Genomic DNA, 18,163 nt, shown 5'->3' with positions numbered 1-18,163 from the left:
ATTTTATGTTTTCGGCAGCCTATAACTCCGAAATGAAGCAGTTCTGCACCCAGTGTGCAGTGCCTAGGCTGGTGGGCTACTTCGTTGTGAAGGCACTATGATGGACACCCACTTACATGTGTACGTCCCGCTGATGGGAGTCACATATATTGTGAAAGGTGGTGGAGTGACGAGAGAATTTTCATACTAATTAAAATATAAATGAAAATTAATTATCAATGCTCTTTTTCTTATACAAATCCCTATTTGAAGTTAAAGGTGACTTCCTGCTGGAGCCGCCACTACCACACTTATTACCTTAATGATCATGAGAAACTAAAATAAACAAATAACATCTCAGGGTTTTTAAATTTTATGAATATCTCAGGGTTTTCAATTTTACCTACAGCTATGGTCTCGGCAGCTACTTGTAAAGGGTATGAAAATTCAATAAGGTTAAAAAAAACATTCAAATGAAAAGGTAGCAGCCTCTTTGTTTACCCTTTACACTCATAGCTGGGTAGTTTGGTTCCATGGGACGAAGCCTCCCTGAGCCCCATCCAGGGAGGTGGTCAGAGATACTAGAGAAAAAGGAGTTATTGTTTCCTTAACTCTCCATCCTGAAAACATCAGAGTTAGCAATCTGGTACTCACCAAACAGGAAAACAGAAACCCTCTCGCTACTGGTAGGATATTCTGATTTATTTGCCAGGTTGAAATGCAGATTTATTCATCGTAACACACACTGAATGCATATGAACCACAACACACTTTCTTTCACGATACGAGAACAGATTACTTTGATATTGGTGCACCACTGAAACACTCTAAAAAAATAATATATATATCACTCTTGGTATAATTATGTAAAACTTGTGGAAAATAACATGTATTGATATTTGGATATTAAACCGATAAACACTGGGGACTCCAATGAGCCCAACTATTTACAACAATACCACGAACATAATATCTCTCCTCATCTTTCTAGAGTTTATTGTCTCTTACAGTTTATAGTGAGGTGAGGAGTGGAAGAAGTGCTAATTTTAAAAAAAACAATCAATCAGATCAGATTTCGATGCACAGTTCCAATATTGGTGACATGAAGACGAAATGTCCACTTCTTTTGAGAGTCTCTGCACGCACTCGAAGGGACGTTGACTCGTTGCTATGATACTAACACCACAGTCTGAGGAATCCTAATAGTTCCCTTGTCGTCTATTGTACGAAACCTAGAACAGTTCTGGTAGTAGTAGTGGTAGACACGGGGATGACGTCATAGTTGTCATACCCTCCACAGAAATGCTTAACAGCATAACTCAACAAGATCTCATTTTTGTCTCCGTTTAAAAGTTCTGAAGAGCCCTGTCCATAAACTGGGACAGGCAAATGGCTCTGGTGAGATCTGTTCGTAAAAAAAACTTACGTCATTACAAGACGAGATGAAGCAGTATGTGCGATGCACTATTTGAAAGTTACTTTAACTTCATGGTACTTCCAATTTCAACTGTTGCATGGCCACTATAGCCAAAGTACGTATACATGATGAACATGAACATTAAATTTCAAATAATAATTATGTAAAAACGAAGTTAGCGTCGCACAGTTTGTCTTTTAAACTTCTATATATCTCTCACATGATAACTTGAGTAGAGTATTTCAGCACTTTGTGAATAGATACTTTCACACACCGAAAACCCGGTATATAATATATACAAATATCACAGGACTCCAGGGAGCCGAAACGTGCTACACCGTCCTGGGTTCTATCAACAACTAACAACAGCCCTGTCACATTTTTCCTCCATGGTTTGGTCGCTTCCAGCAAAACCAGCGACTCGCTCTTCCAAGAACAGTTACAGGAAATGTTTGTAGCCGGAGGCTAAAACTTGGGTGGTCTGTGCAGCCACAAAGCCAAGAAGCGGGAGAACTGCACAGCCAGACACCAAACACATGTGACAGGTGCTACCACCACTGCTCCAAGCGGCAGTTTCAAAAGTTCTTGGACAAAACAGTTGTCCAGAGCAGCAACCATGTAAACAACACTTATTTTCGTTGATTATTCCTATATACAACATAAAAAACATGATTAGATATACATAATGATATTATAAGATACACAGAATATAATTTTACATATATATATACAGATGACAATTAGTATATTCAGCGTTGGGAATCTTTTTTCCATGGCGTCCCTATAAGCTTCTGCTAAATTCGGCTGCCATCTTACCAAGGAAGAGAGAGAAGGAACATCTGTTGATGTCAACTAATTTTGAAAATACACACAAGATCTAAATGTCTTGGACGTAGGGAAACACGATAACAAATCAAATTATGAATTTTAGCGGACTTTCCAAGAACTTGCGAGATGAATACGATAGTATTAGTCAATTACACATGAAAATAATCAAAATAAAATACAAATTTTCAAACACGCGGTTCATTTTGGGAAAAGTAGAAAAAGGCCCGTCGGCTGACGGTAACCGTCACTGCGTAGAGACGCTATGAGCTCGAGAAGTGCGACATTCTTTCAAAAGGTGTGAAAAGCACACGTATAGAAATTGAAAAACCATCATATCGATGCTAAAAATTTTATGACATTTTACACAAAGCGTAGAGTGAGTCGCTCGTTCACTGTTTCCATCTAGTGAGTCTTTACAGAGGAAGTTTCCTGCATACTTCCTATGTCATTATTCCATTCCTTCCCTGTTCACTCTAGGCATTTCTCTTCCTCACAGTAGCCAACAATTTTCAACAGACTTTCAGCGCAGAAAGCTGTCGCCAAGGAAAAAAATCTCTGTTCAAGCACTCTCGGTATCGTGAAAATCCAAAACTTCATTATACGAAGTAACTAAATATAATACATTTTCCTCTTATATTCACATATGTAGAATATTTAAATACACTGAAGCATGTAGTTATTTACCTCCTACTTCCCTTAATGAGATGCACGCGAATATCTAGTGACAATAATAAACCTACGAAAAATGTACATACATGAATAATAAATAAATATCTAAAGAATATTAATACTACCGTATTTCGCTCAGTGTTTACCCAATATTATCATAATTATTATACAATATGCAAATGCAAGCTAATTAAAAAAGCAATTAATTTATTCACAAAATTAGCATTTTAATAAGGAAATGTGCACTCACCTGCATTTCGATATGCTTCACACACCAGGTTGTTTTGTCTTAGTGTCAAGAATCACCTCCCAAACGTTGTCGGTATGGTTTTGAAACACCCTATATAGAGTGTGTCATAATTTCTATTACAGCGCTTGGGGATTGAAAGTAGACACACAAAAAAACAAAAGAAGTTTATTACACTGAACTCGAAAAATCGAAACGGTGTCCTTTCCGAGTTATGAGCGCGAGAAAATGCAGAAAACTGAACTTTCAGCATTAATAGTGGAAAGACTAATAGTGTTAGAGGAATTAATAGCGCAAAGACTAATATTGTTAGAGGAATTAATAGCGCAGAGACTAATAGTCTTAGAGGAATTAATAGCGTAAAGACTAATATTGTTAGAGGAATTAATAGCGCAAACACTAAAAGTGTTAGAGGAATTAATAGCGCAAAGACTAATACTGTTAGAGGAATTAATAGCGCAAAGACTAATAGTGTTAGAGGAATTAATAGCGCAAAGACTATAGTGTTAGAAGAAGTGGTATGGTAAATTTAAGAGGAAACATACTTCTATTTTAGAAAAAAAAATGGCACATTCAACGTGTTCGAGAAATTACGCAAGATTTTATTAATCCTTTCCCAATTCAATCCACAATTTTGTCTACGAGACCTTTACTTAATTTGTGAAATTCTATATCTGCTTTCTCCATACTCTTGAACTTGGTATTTTCTGACAACACAGGTGTGATTCCTTTTAAAATGCACCACATTGCTTCCTGTAACACTATTAGTCTTTGTGCTATAAAGGTTCAAAGTTCAATTTTCTGCATTTTCCCGCGTTCATAATTCGGAAGGACGCAGCTTTGAACTTTCGTGTAATAAATATTTTTTGGCTTGTTTTCGAGTCTACTTTAAACCCCCAAACGCTGTAATAGGAATTATGAAACAGTCTGTATATACTCGTCCCTTCCATGGAAAGAGTAAAGTTTACGCTAATTATTTTAAAAATATATGGAATATATGGATTTTTTTCTGTTTCAAAGTATTTGTTGATGGAAGTTCGATTCTAGTGGAGTTAAGTAAAGATTGAAGGATTGCTTAGAACAGGGCGCAAAAGTTCCGGTCGCCAGGTGGCCATTGGCGACTAGAAATCTACACCTGGCTACCAACGTTCAGTAGGAATGTTTTCTGCCTAAACGCTCAGGGCTGCGCAGTTTCTGTTTCGCACGAAAATAATTGTCACTGAGTGAGAGAAAACACGGAATGTGAAGTCTTCACAACGGACATGGAAAGTGGTCTTGACAGCGTTGTAATTCGCCTCTCCTTTCCCACCCTCCTGAATCTAACTGTCCACTGTCTGGTTTTGAAATCCACTGTCTGGTTTTGAAATTTGATGCCCTGATGTAATCTCTTTCTTTGTCAAACCAAAGGACCGTTTGGAGGGGAGGGGACTTCTCATAATTTGTAGGTGAGAGATACTGGCGACCAACCTTTTTGGATTGGCGAGTGTGTCTGACTTTGAAATTTTGCGCCCTGGCTTAGAACATTTTTTGAAAACCTCTTTCCCCATTCTTGAATTTGCGTTTTATAAATCACCGTCTTATTCTTAAGAGTCTTCATCCCAGCGAAATTAAAATACCACTAATTGTACAGTAATTATGTGATATCTTCAAATAGATAAAAGATAATTGAAATGTGAAACAAGAGCGCCCTAGACAATATTATTTTACATGATAAACCGTTATCATGACTCACTTATCTGCTTTCGACTTCGAGCCATTTTGAAAATCGGCATTTATTTTCGCGTTTCTAAACAGCTGAAGACGGAAAGCCACTAGGCGACTTGTGATAACGGTACCTCACGCAAAATAATATTGTCTAGGGCCTCTTGTTCCATATTTCAATTATCTTTTATCTATTTGAAGATATCACATAATTACTGTAAAATTAGCGGTATTTTAATTTCGCCGGGATGAAGACTCTTAACCTGGGATTCATAGAAAATATTTATACAAATGTTTAATCTTCTATGCTGGTCAGCTTTCAGAGATGAGCAATCTTAGTCAAAGAAATATATGAGAAAGAGTACGATATTAGTCCAGGACTTCGAGCTTGTAACGATTAGGAGTAACGTAGTAGGTGTGTTCAAAAAGTATCGAACTTTATTTTATCCGCGCGTAAACAAATGAAGCACGGGATACTTTCTTCAATGTAGATGTAGAGGGGGACACTCACGCGCAGTTCTGAATTTTTTTCCCGCCCACAGAACGCGTCAGTCTCTAGCAGTCGGCCAACGAGTGAAGACGTGTAACGAGCAGCTGTCGGATTTCAGTTTTTTTTGTAAAATGATAGAAACACTTGAACACCCATATTGCATCAAATATTGACAAAAGCTCGATGATACCCAAGCAGAAACTATTCAGTCGGATCGGCACATTCAATTTTGAACGAAAATTTGGGCATGAGGAGAGTATCCTCGAAGTTTGATTCAAGCTTTCATCGCCAGACACAATATTTCTGTGTGTTGTCAGGCTTCCTACTCACCCGATATGGCTCCATGTGACTCGGTTATTTCTCAAGCTGAAAATGCTACTAAAAAAGATCCAATTTCAGTCAAGAGAAGACATGCAAAATGTGACGGCACGGTTGCTCATCATTCTAAATACTGCGTTCCAGTACTCTTTCCGACAATGACAGGACCGCTGGGAGAAGAGACTACTTCGTGCGTTACTAAAGAGTCTACTTAGAAGCGGGGCTTCAAGTTTCGTCTATTCAAGATTCGCCTAATACCTCCTAGCTATGGAAACGTCAATCAAAACGATGACACAGAGCTAATTTTCTTATTAGGTGAAAGTCGAATTTTTCTTAAACCTTGGTTTAGCTCGCATATGTTGGTAGTCCTGCACCTCATTCATAATTTATAGTGTATAAAACACACAAAAATTAACCAATCCTTGACACTGTGCACTATTGGGACATGAACGATACGGTTCGGTTGGATCAGACCCACTGCTGCTTCAGATGAAAAAGGTCATTGAAACAATCAGTTTTAAGGAGACCGTTTATGTTTTAATATTTTAGGCTTCATTTAATAAACTCTGCTTCTTTTAGAACAGGAAAGTATCTATTGTGAAGTAGCTGTGTATTAGATGTGAAGTGACCATGTGATAATTGTGTAAACTCCTAACTTAATTCGCTAAATTCAATTATTTTATTAAATTGCATTTATCAACGACACAATCATGAACTCTCCTTAAAATCCAAAAGAATAAAAACCTTTTATTAAGATTGTACATATCCAGACAGCTTCTGTAATCACATATTTGTTAATAAACACGACTAGTTTCCTTCTTCACTTTCCGCATACCTTACTCACAGCCTGATACTTCCCCCTTCATTGAACTCCCAAGTCATCATTTTGCAGCCAGACAAAACCACGGAGGGCAGATCAACTAGGGGTATTCGCCACGAAGTTTAGGAAGGTACAGGATCATCGGAGGCAAGCAGATCCCACCACTGGAGGACGACCCACTCGATGTCCCGAGAATACCATTCTGCCGGTTCATCGCCGCAGACACGTTTTGAGTTTGACCGCAGAGTTGTGGCATGGAGGTGTAGAAGAATATCATCGCAGAGACGTATCACAGAGAGAACTCGACGCTCCTAGCTGTCCAGCAGGATTAATTTCCAGTTGTTGGCTGATTCCAGAATATCCAGGCTCCTCCAGGGAAAATCTTCCATCACTTAGATGACCAGGACGATACCAGTCATAACGGAATGTCAGGCTAGTGTTCTTCCTTTATTTCTTAATTACATCCTTTCTCTCACACACCTATTTCCCACAAGTAGTCATTTTCAAAATTAAAATATTTGAATTTCATTTAAATACAACTATAATTTTACAGTTAAGTACCGTGTTGTGATCAGTTTCATCTCCATTTTGTTGCGTTCATTTAATAAGTATTTAGAGCTACGACTGATGGCACAGCACCGGCACACTATTACACTGAAAAATTAAAAAGAATAAGAAAGAAGTAACTTTGAAAGATTCATAAAAGTTATGTTATAATTCGAAGGTAGTTCAACACTAAGGTAACGCCAACATGTCACTTTCATCTTGTTATTTGATTCCCAAAATGTGACTTCCCTACAATTAATGCTCATGTCTGAGTAAAACAATCTCGAACAAGAACAGTTGAACTAAGGGCCTGAGGGTTTTACATTTACAATACACCAGCTCCAGAAAAGAATTTGATACTACGGTATGTCCAAACAAGTAATTGGGTAGCATTCTTCATTTTCTCCCCCGATCCCCAATCAGTTGCTGGAGTATCTTACTTCAGCTATTTTGCTTCTGATAGTACACCTTCAATACGTGTCGTCTGCTCGCACGCTTTTTTGGGTACAACTAAGGGATGAGTGACTGATGTGAAATAAGTCTTCTGTATGTGAAATACTGACAGAATGCCAGTGCCTCACTATCATACGATGCATAAAGGTGTAATTGGAAAAATAATCCCACTTTTACGAGTTCTTCAGGATTCATAGTAGATGCATCAATTGACCAAGCGCCATTTTGCGATTTTCGAGATTTGTGCATCAGTGAGTAGGAAACAATGTAAATAATGTAAAAAAAATGGTCTGAAACCCTACATATTTGTTTAAATGTTCAGGAAAAGCTATTCGACGAAGCGCCAAGTACTGGATCGTAATGGGAAAGTTTCTATTTCCTTCAATATCTCACAAGGGAAGAGAGGGAGATTATATATCGAAGTGGAAGATGGCTTGCACACCAATCGAAAGCACTAATGACGCCTATTACGAAATTGTAATAAAAATTTTCCGAATGCATATACTGTTTGAGTTATATGAATATACAGGGTGTCCAGAAAATCCGTTTCCATCCTTAGAAATCGCAAACAGTGAACCAGATGCCAAAACAGGAAAACACGTGTTTGATTATTTTAAAAGTACAACGTATCAAAGCAAAAAGTGTTGACTCAGGGCCACCCGCAAGGTCCCAGGAGGAGTCCAACTCAAAAATTACAAATGGTGAGGGGGGTCTAGAAGCATATCGTTGGAAACTTGTTGGGAAACGAAACGAAACGAAAGAAGACGGAACAAGTCTCGGCTCTCTAGAATTGTCCTGTGCAAAATGACCACCGATCGAAATGTCAGCAAAAACGTCATTGTAAAGTCTAAGGCCACCTTTAAAAAAAAAAAAAAAACTGAAACGGTGAGACAAATGTCAAAACAGGAAAACACATGTCTAATCATTTCAAAAGTACAATGATTGAAAGTAAAAATATTTGTCCCAGGTCCTCCATAGGGTCCCAGACGGGCTCCTACTCAAAATTTTCAAATAGCAAGGGGGCTCAAGAAGAATATTGTTTGAAAGCTGTTGTTAAATGAAAGTAGATGGAACAAGTGTGGGCGCTCTACAATAACATTGTGCAAGCATCTTGCATTTTTAGTTCTTCTTTCTGTAGTCGGGTATTAGTTTGTTTTCACTTCAATTCGTATTCAACGGAAAGAAAGGAAATGCCCCTACTGTGAGATTCTGCTCTTTGAGCCCAGTAATATCTAAATAAATAAAGAAATAAACAAAAGAAAATTAAGAAATAAAGAAAAGAAAAGAAATAACATTTGACTTAATTGAATATAGAACTGACTAGCTAACATATAATGTACAATAGTGGTACTTATGCTCGTTGTCTGGATTATCAAGTATAAAATGATTCAAACAAAAAAATTTCTTGCACCAGGAACAGCGAATACGTGCAATCGTGTCTCAATGACAACAAGTACCGATTGCTAAATGGAAAGCGAATGTGCTTAAAGAATCGAAATGAGGATGTACATTTTGACCGGCCACCATTTTCCACAAGATAGTTTTAGAGAGTCAAGACTTGTTCCACCTTCTTTCATTTCCCAACAGGTTTCCATCGATATGCTACTTGATCTTCCTTGCCATTTGAAAATTTTAAGTACGACCCCATCTGGAGACCCTGGGATAAATATTTTTACCTTAAATCACTGTAATTTTGAAATGATAACACATATGTTTTCCTGTTTTGACATCTGTTCCACCGTTTCATTTTTTTTTTTTTTTTTTTTTTTTTAGGTTGCCATAGACTTTACAATGACGTTTTTGCTGATCCTTTGATTGGTGGCCATTTTGCACAGGATAATTCTAGAGAGTCGAGGCTTGTTCCATTTTCTTCCATTTTTCCAATAGGTTTCCAACGATATGCTTCTAGACCCCCTTACCATTTGCAATTTTTGAGTTGGACCCCGCCTGGGACACTGCGGGTGGCACTGGGAAAACACTTTTTGTTTTGATACTTTGTACTTTTAAAATTATCAAACACGTGTTTTCCTGTTTTGGCATCTGGTTCACCGTTTGCGATTTCTAGGAGTGGAAACGGATTTTCTGGACACCCTGTATATTCATATAGCTCAAACAATATATGCATTCGGAAAATTTTTATTACAGTTTCGTAATAGGCGTCATTAGTGCTTTCGATTGGTTTATAAGCCATCTTCCACTTTAATATATAATCTCCCTCTCTTCCCTTGTGTTTTGGCGCTTGGTCAATTGATGCATAGGTCTACACCGTCTAATTAATTGTCTATCTCTCGAGTAGTTTCTAACAAGTTTTCTTCCCTTTCTGGAACAGACAAATTTATGTCTCTTCCTAAAAAAAATAATGTAAAACAGTATCACATCATCCATATTTCCCCGTGTATTTTCATGTATTTAAACATTTTGGCTGGTTGATGAAATTTGCCTTCTTTGTGAATCAGTTAAAACAATCAGAAAAATACACTTGAAAGAAACAAATAACTAGATTAAATCACACAAGCCTATCATTTGTAATTTTATATCTACCTAACCTACAGAGATAACATATATGAAACAAATGAAATTTTGTGTACAAAATATTTTGTTATAAGCTCGAAGACCATATAATTGAACCTAAGGTAAGAAATCAAGGAAAACATGATTGTTCTATAAACGGTCGCTGATACAGATTTGTAGATATTTTGGAACAGGAGCAAGCAGAAAATGAAATGACAATGTAGCAACTCGAGATGGGACACGTCGCTAAATCAAAGAAAGCGAAGTGGTGACGCCTTTATCGATGTATTGTGAAATTCAAAAGAAGGGTTGGATCACAAGAAATAGTCATAATACAGCACTTTGATGCTGAAGTGTCTCACTACATTTCATTTATGTGTGACTAGTGATTCTTGGTGTTTTATTTATTTTATGATTTATGCAAACTTTCGTATAATTTCTATCACTTCATTTTATGTTTTGTTTTCTGTAGGACATTTTGTAACTTCGTGTAACATTATCACAGCTCGATGTCAAGCGTACATATACCGTAATTGTGCTTAAGTTTTCTGTAGTAATTATGTAATTTCATCTAACATATTCATATTTCGATGTTAGACATATAATATCAGTCATATACTGTCATAGTCTAGTCATATACTGTAATTGTGCTTATACTTTTTAAATATGTGCCTTTTAAATGTACATTTTTTTTTCATTTAAATACAAATTTTTAAGTAATTTCTTGACAGTACTACCAACACAATTTCGCATTAGGCAAATTCAAGATTCGCCTTCACTTTTTCTTGAGTTAACATCTGTAAATTCCATTGCCTGGGGTTATTAGGCAAATCTTGAATAGGCGAAAGTTGAAGTCACCCTTTGAAGAGGATTAGTGTTTCGGATTTCCAAATTAATACATATATTTTTGATTTAATCTCTAGACTTTCAAAAAGCTATAATAGATGCATATCTTAAAACGTGACTTTATTTTAGATTTTTTAATACTAACTTAGTGGTTGTTTTATTTTTACTTTTAATTTTTGACGTCTCAGTATTTTAGAAATTTGACATACACTATCAGTGGTTATCTTTTTATCAATTCATGTTTATAAGTTAATGATTATTTACCTCTTTTACTATATTATCCGTGTAACGTGGGTTCCTGTCACCACGGCATGGCGTGTCCTCAGGTTGCGGATCGAGGAGAAGGCCTCTAGATATAGAGGTTAGCTGCGAATATACTGAATAAGCAGTCGCGGACAGCCGACTAGGAGTGGTCCTTCAGCTTGGGGGTTTGGGTAGGGCTAACAACCTCATCCTGTTAAAAAAAAAAAAAAAAAAAAAAAAAAAAAGCACTTGTTCAGAAATATTCACAAAAGCCTCGGACAAGGACTGATAACTTGGCACGACCTCAGCAAAAGAAAATGGACATGAGATTTGGAACATGGAATATTAGGAGTCTTTATAGGGCAGGCGCGTTAAAATCTGTAACGAGTGAGTTAGAGAAATACAGGATGGACGTAGTAGGAGTTCAGAAAGTTAGGTAGGAAGGAAATGGATCTGAGAATTCCGGAAATTTTACGTTCTTTTACGGGGAAGGAAATAAAAGTCACCAGTTAGGAACAGGGTTTTTCGTTCATAAACGTATATTACCAGCAATTAAACGGGTTGAATTTGTTACTGATAGACTTTCTTTTATTACTCTTAAGGGACGGTGGTGTGATATTATTGTTTTAAATGTACATGCCCCAACTGAAGATAAGGATGACGATATAAAAGACAGTTTTTACGAAGAAGTGGAACGAATATTTGACCAACTCCCGCGATACCATATGAAGATTCTATTAGGGGATTTCAATGCGAAGGTAGGACGAGAGGATATTTTCAAACCGATTATAGGGAACGAAAGTTTGCATTAGGAAAGTAATGACAACGGTGTTAGACTCGTGAACTTTGCAACATCCAAAAACCTAATCGTGAAGAGTCCAAAATTCCCACATCGCGACGTTCATAAGTACACTTGAACATCACCAGACGGAAAAACACACAATCAAATTGATCGTAGGCAATCTAGCATAATTGATGTCCGGTCGTTTAGAGGGGCTGATTGTGACACTGATTACTGCCTGGTAGCAGCGATAATACGAGAGAGGTTGTCGTTGAATAAAGGTAATATTCATTGTCCGAAAACAGAGAGATTCAATTTAAAGAAATTAGAAGAGAGCCAGGTAAGAGAGAAATACCAGATTGAAGTTTCGAATAGATTCTCGGCTTTAGAAGATTCGGAGTGCACTAGTGTTGAGGATACCTGGATTGAAATTAGAGATAGCATTAAAATTTCAGCAAAAGAAAAATTGGGACACGCGGAAATCCGTAGGAACAAACCATGGTTCGACCAGGAATGCATTAAACTAGCAGAGAAGAGAAAACAGGCAAAATTACGCTGGCTACAAAATCCGAATGAAATAACTACACAAAATTTCACAGATATCAGGCGGGAAACTTCCGAAACTTTTAGAACAAAGAAACGCGATTTTCTGAAAGCTAAAATTAAGGAACTTGAAGATAATAGTAAAAATAAAAACATCCGGGACATGTATAAGGGAATCAACGAATTTAAGAAAGGCTATCAACCTCGTGCTTATATATTAAAGAAATCTGACGGTACAGTTCTCACTGACACGGATAGCATCTTAAATAGATGGAAAGATTTCTTTGACGATTTGCTTTACGCGCAACCAAAAACTAGTGTGCGTGGAGAGAAGGTGATACACACCGCAGAACCGTATATTCCAGAACCCAACCGAATAGAAGTAGAAATCGCTATAAAGAAATTAAAGAAACACAAATCTCCGGGTGTAGATGAAATTCCGTCTGAGTTAATTTTAGCTGGAGGCGAAAAATTGTGGAACAGAATACACAAACTCATTCTCCTTATCTGAAAAAAAGGAAGAATTGCCACAAGAGTGGAAAGAGTCAATCATTGTGCCAATTCACAAAAAAGACGACAAAACTGACTGTAATAATTATCGAGGCATTTCTCTTCTGTCAACATCCTATAAAATCCTTTCAAATATTCTGTTAGCAAGACTGACCCCATACGCAGATGAAATTTTTGGAGATTATCAGTGCGGTTTTAGACGAAATCGATCAACTATCGACCAAATATTTACCATTCGCCAAATACTCGAAAAAAAGTGGGAATACAATACCCCGGTGCACCAACTATTTATTGATTTTAGAAAGGCGTACGACTCGGTTAGGAGAGAAACATTATACAACGTTCTTACAGAACTTGGAATACCGAGAAAGCTAATTAGATTAATTAAGATATGTTTAAATGAATCCCAAAGTAAAGTCCGGGTACGAAAATTTTTGTTCACGAGCTTTCACGTCGAAAATGGGCTGAAACAAGGAGATGCGTTGTCGCCATTATTATTTAACTTCGTTCTGGAATACGCTATAAGGAAAATCAAAGATAGCAACCAGGGCCTAGAGTTGAACGGCATTCACCAGGTTATGGCATATGCTGATGATGTAAATTTAATAGGGGATGATAGGAGAACAATAGAAAGAAATGCAGAGATCTTATTAAACGCGTGCAGGGACATGGGTTTAGAAGTAAATACAAACAAAACTAAATACATGGAAGTGCGTCGGGAACGTAATACGGCAAATTATGGATGCGTTAAAATATTAAATAATACTTTTGATAAAGTGGATAGTTTCAAATATCTAGGATCAATATTAACAGAAAAAAATCATATTCACGAAGAAATTAAATGTCGACTAAAAGCAGGGAATTCGTGTTATTATTCAGTTCAAAATCTTTTGTCGTCGCGAATTCTGTCGAGAAATCTGAAGCTTAAAATATACAAAACGATAATCATCCTGTTGTTCTGTATGGTTGCGAAACATGGTCGCTTACTCTGAGGGAAGAACATAGACTGAAAGTATTTGAGAAGAAGATCCTGAGACGAATATTCGGACCCAAGAGGAACGGGAATGGGGAATGGCGGAAACTTCATAACGAGGAACTACATAATTTATATGGTCTACCCAACATTGTTAGGGTCGTCAAGTCTAGGAAGCTTAGGTGGGCGGGTCATGTAGCTAGAATGGAAGAAAGTAGAAACGCTTTCAAAGTCTTGACTGGAAGACCAATCGGAAAACGACCATTAGGTAGACCTAGGCGCAGATGGGAGGATAATATTAAGATGGATCTCGCAGAGATTGGAATACAAAGTAGAAACTGGATGCAGTTAGCTAAGGATAGAAATCAGTGTAGAGCTTTTGTGAACGCGGCATTGAACCTCCGGGTTCCATAGGCCATAAGAGTTAGTTAGTTAGTTAGTTTACTATATTATAGTGATAAAATAATGTTGCAGAATATGACAAAGTGCTGCATTTCAGCCGTTCTCAGCATGTAAATAATAAATATTATTATTGAAGATTTGAGAATTAAATACTGCATTTAAAGTCGCAGAATGGATCAAATGAATAGAACGTATGACAACGAGCGAGAAGGATTGAGACCGCTAAGTAGGCAGAGTTGACGAACGAGGGCGCCACTTAAAATAGATTGAGAACTACTAATCTAAACAAACTCAAAGTTTTAGAGGATAACTACTGAGCATTGAACTACGGGTCTGCCACGTAATTCTTGGTGCACTACACACAACACACCACTCTTATCTAACACATTACATGCACTTCCTCTAAGCCATTTTGTAAATTCCAGTGGCTCAAAATGGTGCCAGTTGGAGTAAGAGATTTGCGCCAGTGCCCGGTAGGCAGTGGCGGCTTTAGCGGGTAGGCACGGGCCTACCCAAAAATTTTGAAAAAAAATATAAACGCTAAACGAGTAAATGTATTTTCCACTGTTTATATTAATGGTAGATTAATTATTTACTAAATAGCATGAACCATTACTGTAAAAGTACTGTAATTTCTTACTGTCATCAATCAATCAAATGTGTATATGTATTCATAAGCGGGGGACAGGGCTAGTGATGGGTAAATTCCCGGGAAAATATTTTTCGGGAATATTCCCGGAAAGATTCCCCAAAATGGGAATATTCCGGGAATTTATGCACAAACACAAACAAAATTGCATTTTATCACTAAATTATGATTTTGAAATAAAATTCCTTTTTGTCACAGTATACTTATTACTCTTTTCTCCAGAGGATTTTTTAAAATATATATTCTGAACGGTATTATGATATTTTATTATTATTTTATTCTATTTAGAGACTACTGTACGCATAAATGTATGTTTACTTGCAATATATTTTATGCGAGTAAATATGTAGGAAAACATTTGGTATAGAAAGTCCGCGTACCTTTACACCGCTAAGCAGTTTAAATTTATATATAAGTGGATTTTCTAAACCTGGCCCTGCTACTAATATTATAATCATACTAATTTTTTAAATATTATAAACAAATTAGGTTGATACTGCCAGAAAACATACGTAGTCTCTCGAAAAATTCGTAAGGTTGCCAGTGTATAGAATTGTATTTATACAGAATGTTGATTTGAGGTACACTGTGCTCTGTTACTGTGTTCTTGCTGTGTACTATTAAATCTCTAATTTTAGAAGATATGCTATTTCGAACAATATACACGGTGTTACAAAAATTTGCCAACAAAGCTTGGTACATGAATACAGACGTAAAAGGAGGCAAACAAATCCTAATTCTTTGAAATCTTTGAGTTTCACGTACCACGCTTATGCCGGCTAGACTAAAGGAGACGGTGATAGCTAATGGGAAAGTGGGAGGAAACGAGAGAACCCTGAGGAAACCCACGCACACGGTGTTTGTCCACCACAAAGTTCACTTGGCGCGAGCTGGGATCGAACCAGGGACCCCATGCACCAGAAGTGAACGCTCTACCACTGAACCACCGAGGCCCCTACAAATCCTAATTAACACAGACCTGGAAACACCGGTACTAATGAAACCTCCTGAGAAGCAACCCTAATTTTAATATGTAAACATTACATTTTGAAAGTATATATAGTTACGACTACAAACTTTTTATTCAATATCTGATTATTTCTCAAACAGCGAAATTCGAATCAGAGATACCAGTTATCGACATCTATTACTGACGTGGATCGGGGTGTCTTGATAGTACTTCACCTCCACCTCTACAGAATTTCTAGATTACTTTACAAACTGGTTCCTTTTGATAATTTATAAATGAGTACCGGGTACTTTGCTACTTTCTAGTGCAAATGGAAATGGAAATTAAAAAATCATACTATTAATTAGTTACCGGTATATATAGAACAGTCAACGAATTTCAATTTTTTTAAACTTTCAAATTATTTAAAACCTAGAAGTGAATGACAATAAATGAAAATAATGGAAACAAATTCCTTCCCGGGAATTTAAACGCCGAGGAAAAACCCCGAGAATATTCCCGTTTTTTTTTTTTTTTTTTTGCTTCCCAACGAGAATATTCCCACTGCCCATCACTAGACAGGGCCTACCCAAATTAAAATACTAAAGCCGCCCCTGCCGATAGGAGAACATTAAACGACATGGTGGCTCGGATTCCACCTTAAACTGTAGGCTCACATCTCATATAGCCTCGCTGCTGAAAAGGTACTCTAAATTTCAACAACCTAACCAAACAATAATCATATTTCATTACCACCTGTAAAAATACGGTACCGATGTTTCACAGTACAAAATTTCAAACTTTTCATTGTTTTCACAAAATTGGTACGTAAGTATGTGATACATAAAAAGTAATTACAGACTTGATTTTCTCAAGCAAAATACATATGAGAAACATTTCTATGTAAAGGACAGACTTCGTGTAATACAGTGTTACTTCAAAGTCAAGGTGACCGGACGTCCCGTTTTAGCCGGGACAGTCCCTTATTTTTAACCGTTGTCCCGTTTTTTTCTGATCCTCAAACGGGACACCTAAATGTCCCGTTTTTAAGCAAACATGACCCAGGTGTCCCGTAATTATTATTCAAAATATAAATGGTCAATGCTAATTCTACACTCTTCCATACCAACACTCATTGGGAAGGTTCAGCCGTGCCTAGAACTTCTCAATATTCAAATGAGAATTGAGTGTTCTGGGGTTCAAGTGGGAATTGAGTCGGAATTCTGAGTGTTGAAGTACTAAAATGTATTTTTGAGTAGTACTTAAGTTAGAAACGCTGTGTTATCATTCTTAGTTGTGTATTTTGTAAATTGAAAACACTGCTGAGTTCGAAAATGCAATGTGGACGTCACCCCCCTCCGCCCGTCGCCGAGTCGTATGCGTCCCGTTTTTGAAAGTAAAAGATCTGGTCATCTTGTTCAAAGTAGAAAGATCAGGTTCAAAATAATTCAGATAAATATATTCATCTATACTAACAGTATCTATGTACGTATTTTACTTTATAGTTAATATTATGCTCAATAGATGGCAGCACATAAATAACTTACAATAACAAACCAAATTTTCAAGTTTGCAGCGTACGTATTTTCAAATTATACATTACTCTAAAACAATTAATTTGTTTATTTTGAATTATTCTTATAATGTATTCCTTTGTTCAAAGAATACGGTTACTGCAATAGAACTTAAAAACTCTCATAATTCATAAACTAATGATACCAATACTAGTTCCAGACTAGAGTTTTTCATGTCAGCTTTGCGCAGTGGCGATATCGTAACCAATGAGGTTTAACCGAGGTGCGATTATTGCTAGTTGAAAACTTTTCCCAATACCCCGCCTGGGGGACGTGAAATACCGTCCACCAAGGCAATTTTTGAAAGCTCCTACGGGAGTAGTAAATGAATTTAAACGTAAGTTAATGATTAATACGGCAATCCAAAAGCTTAACAGCAATTTACTGGTTGGTACCTTCAACATGGATTCAGTCTAAGGATTCAGAATTTTAAAGGCATAATTTAAAATATATAGCACAATTCTTGGAAAATTCTGTTTAACTGCAAGTTTAACATACTGTATTAATATTTTTTTAAACCAATATTTACAGTGCAAAACCTTTGAGAGCATTAACAATGCAACAATGAAAAGCTTATTCTTATAACTGTAAACTTTTCGGTGTAATCCTTTGTAGAGAAAAGAAAACTTTCCACCAACAATGAATACACAATAGTTTTATTCAAAGTGTAACTACGCAGTTATGTATGATAATTCGAAATGTACAAAAAGTGCA

At 36.8% G+C, this 18,163-nt stretch overlaps 1 non-coding gene across 1 annotated transcript; it reads left to right on the top strand.

Annotated features, from left to right (window-relative positions):
- The first annotated feature begins 17,627 nt into the window (after positions 1-17,627).
- Positions 17,628-17,768, top strand: LOC145670775 (U4 spliceosomal RNA). The gene has a single exon (XR_014128422.1). It is a non-coding gene; the product is annotated as a U4 spliceosomal RNA (small nuclear RNA).
- Positions 17,769-18,163: the final 395 nt, after the last annotated feature.

This window comes from Thermobia domestica, chromosome 14, assembly GCF_964235325.1.
Source record: "Thermobia domestica chromosome 14, izTheDome1.hap1.1, whole genome shotgun sequence".
Lineage (NCBI taxonomy): Eukaryota > Metazoa > Arthropoda > Insecta > Zygentoma > Lepismatidae > Thermobia > Thermobia domestica.
This window is presented reverse-complemented; position numbering and strand designations above follow the sequence as displayed.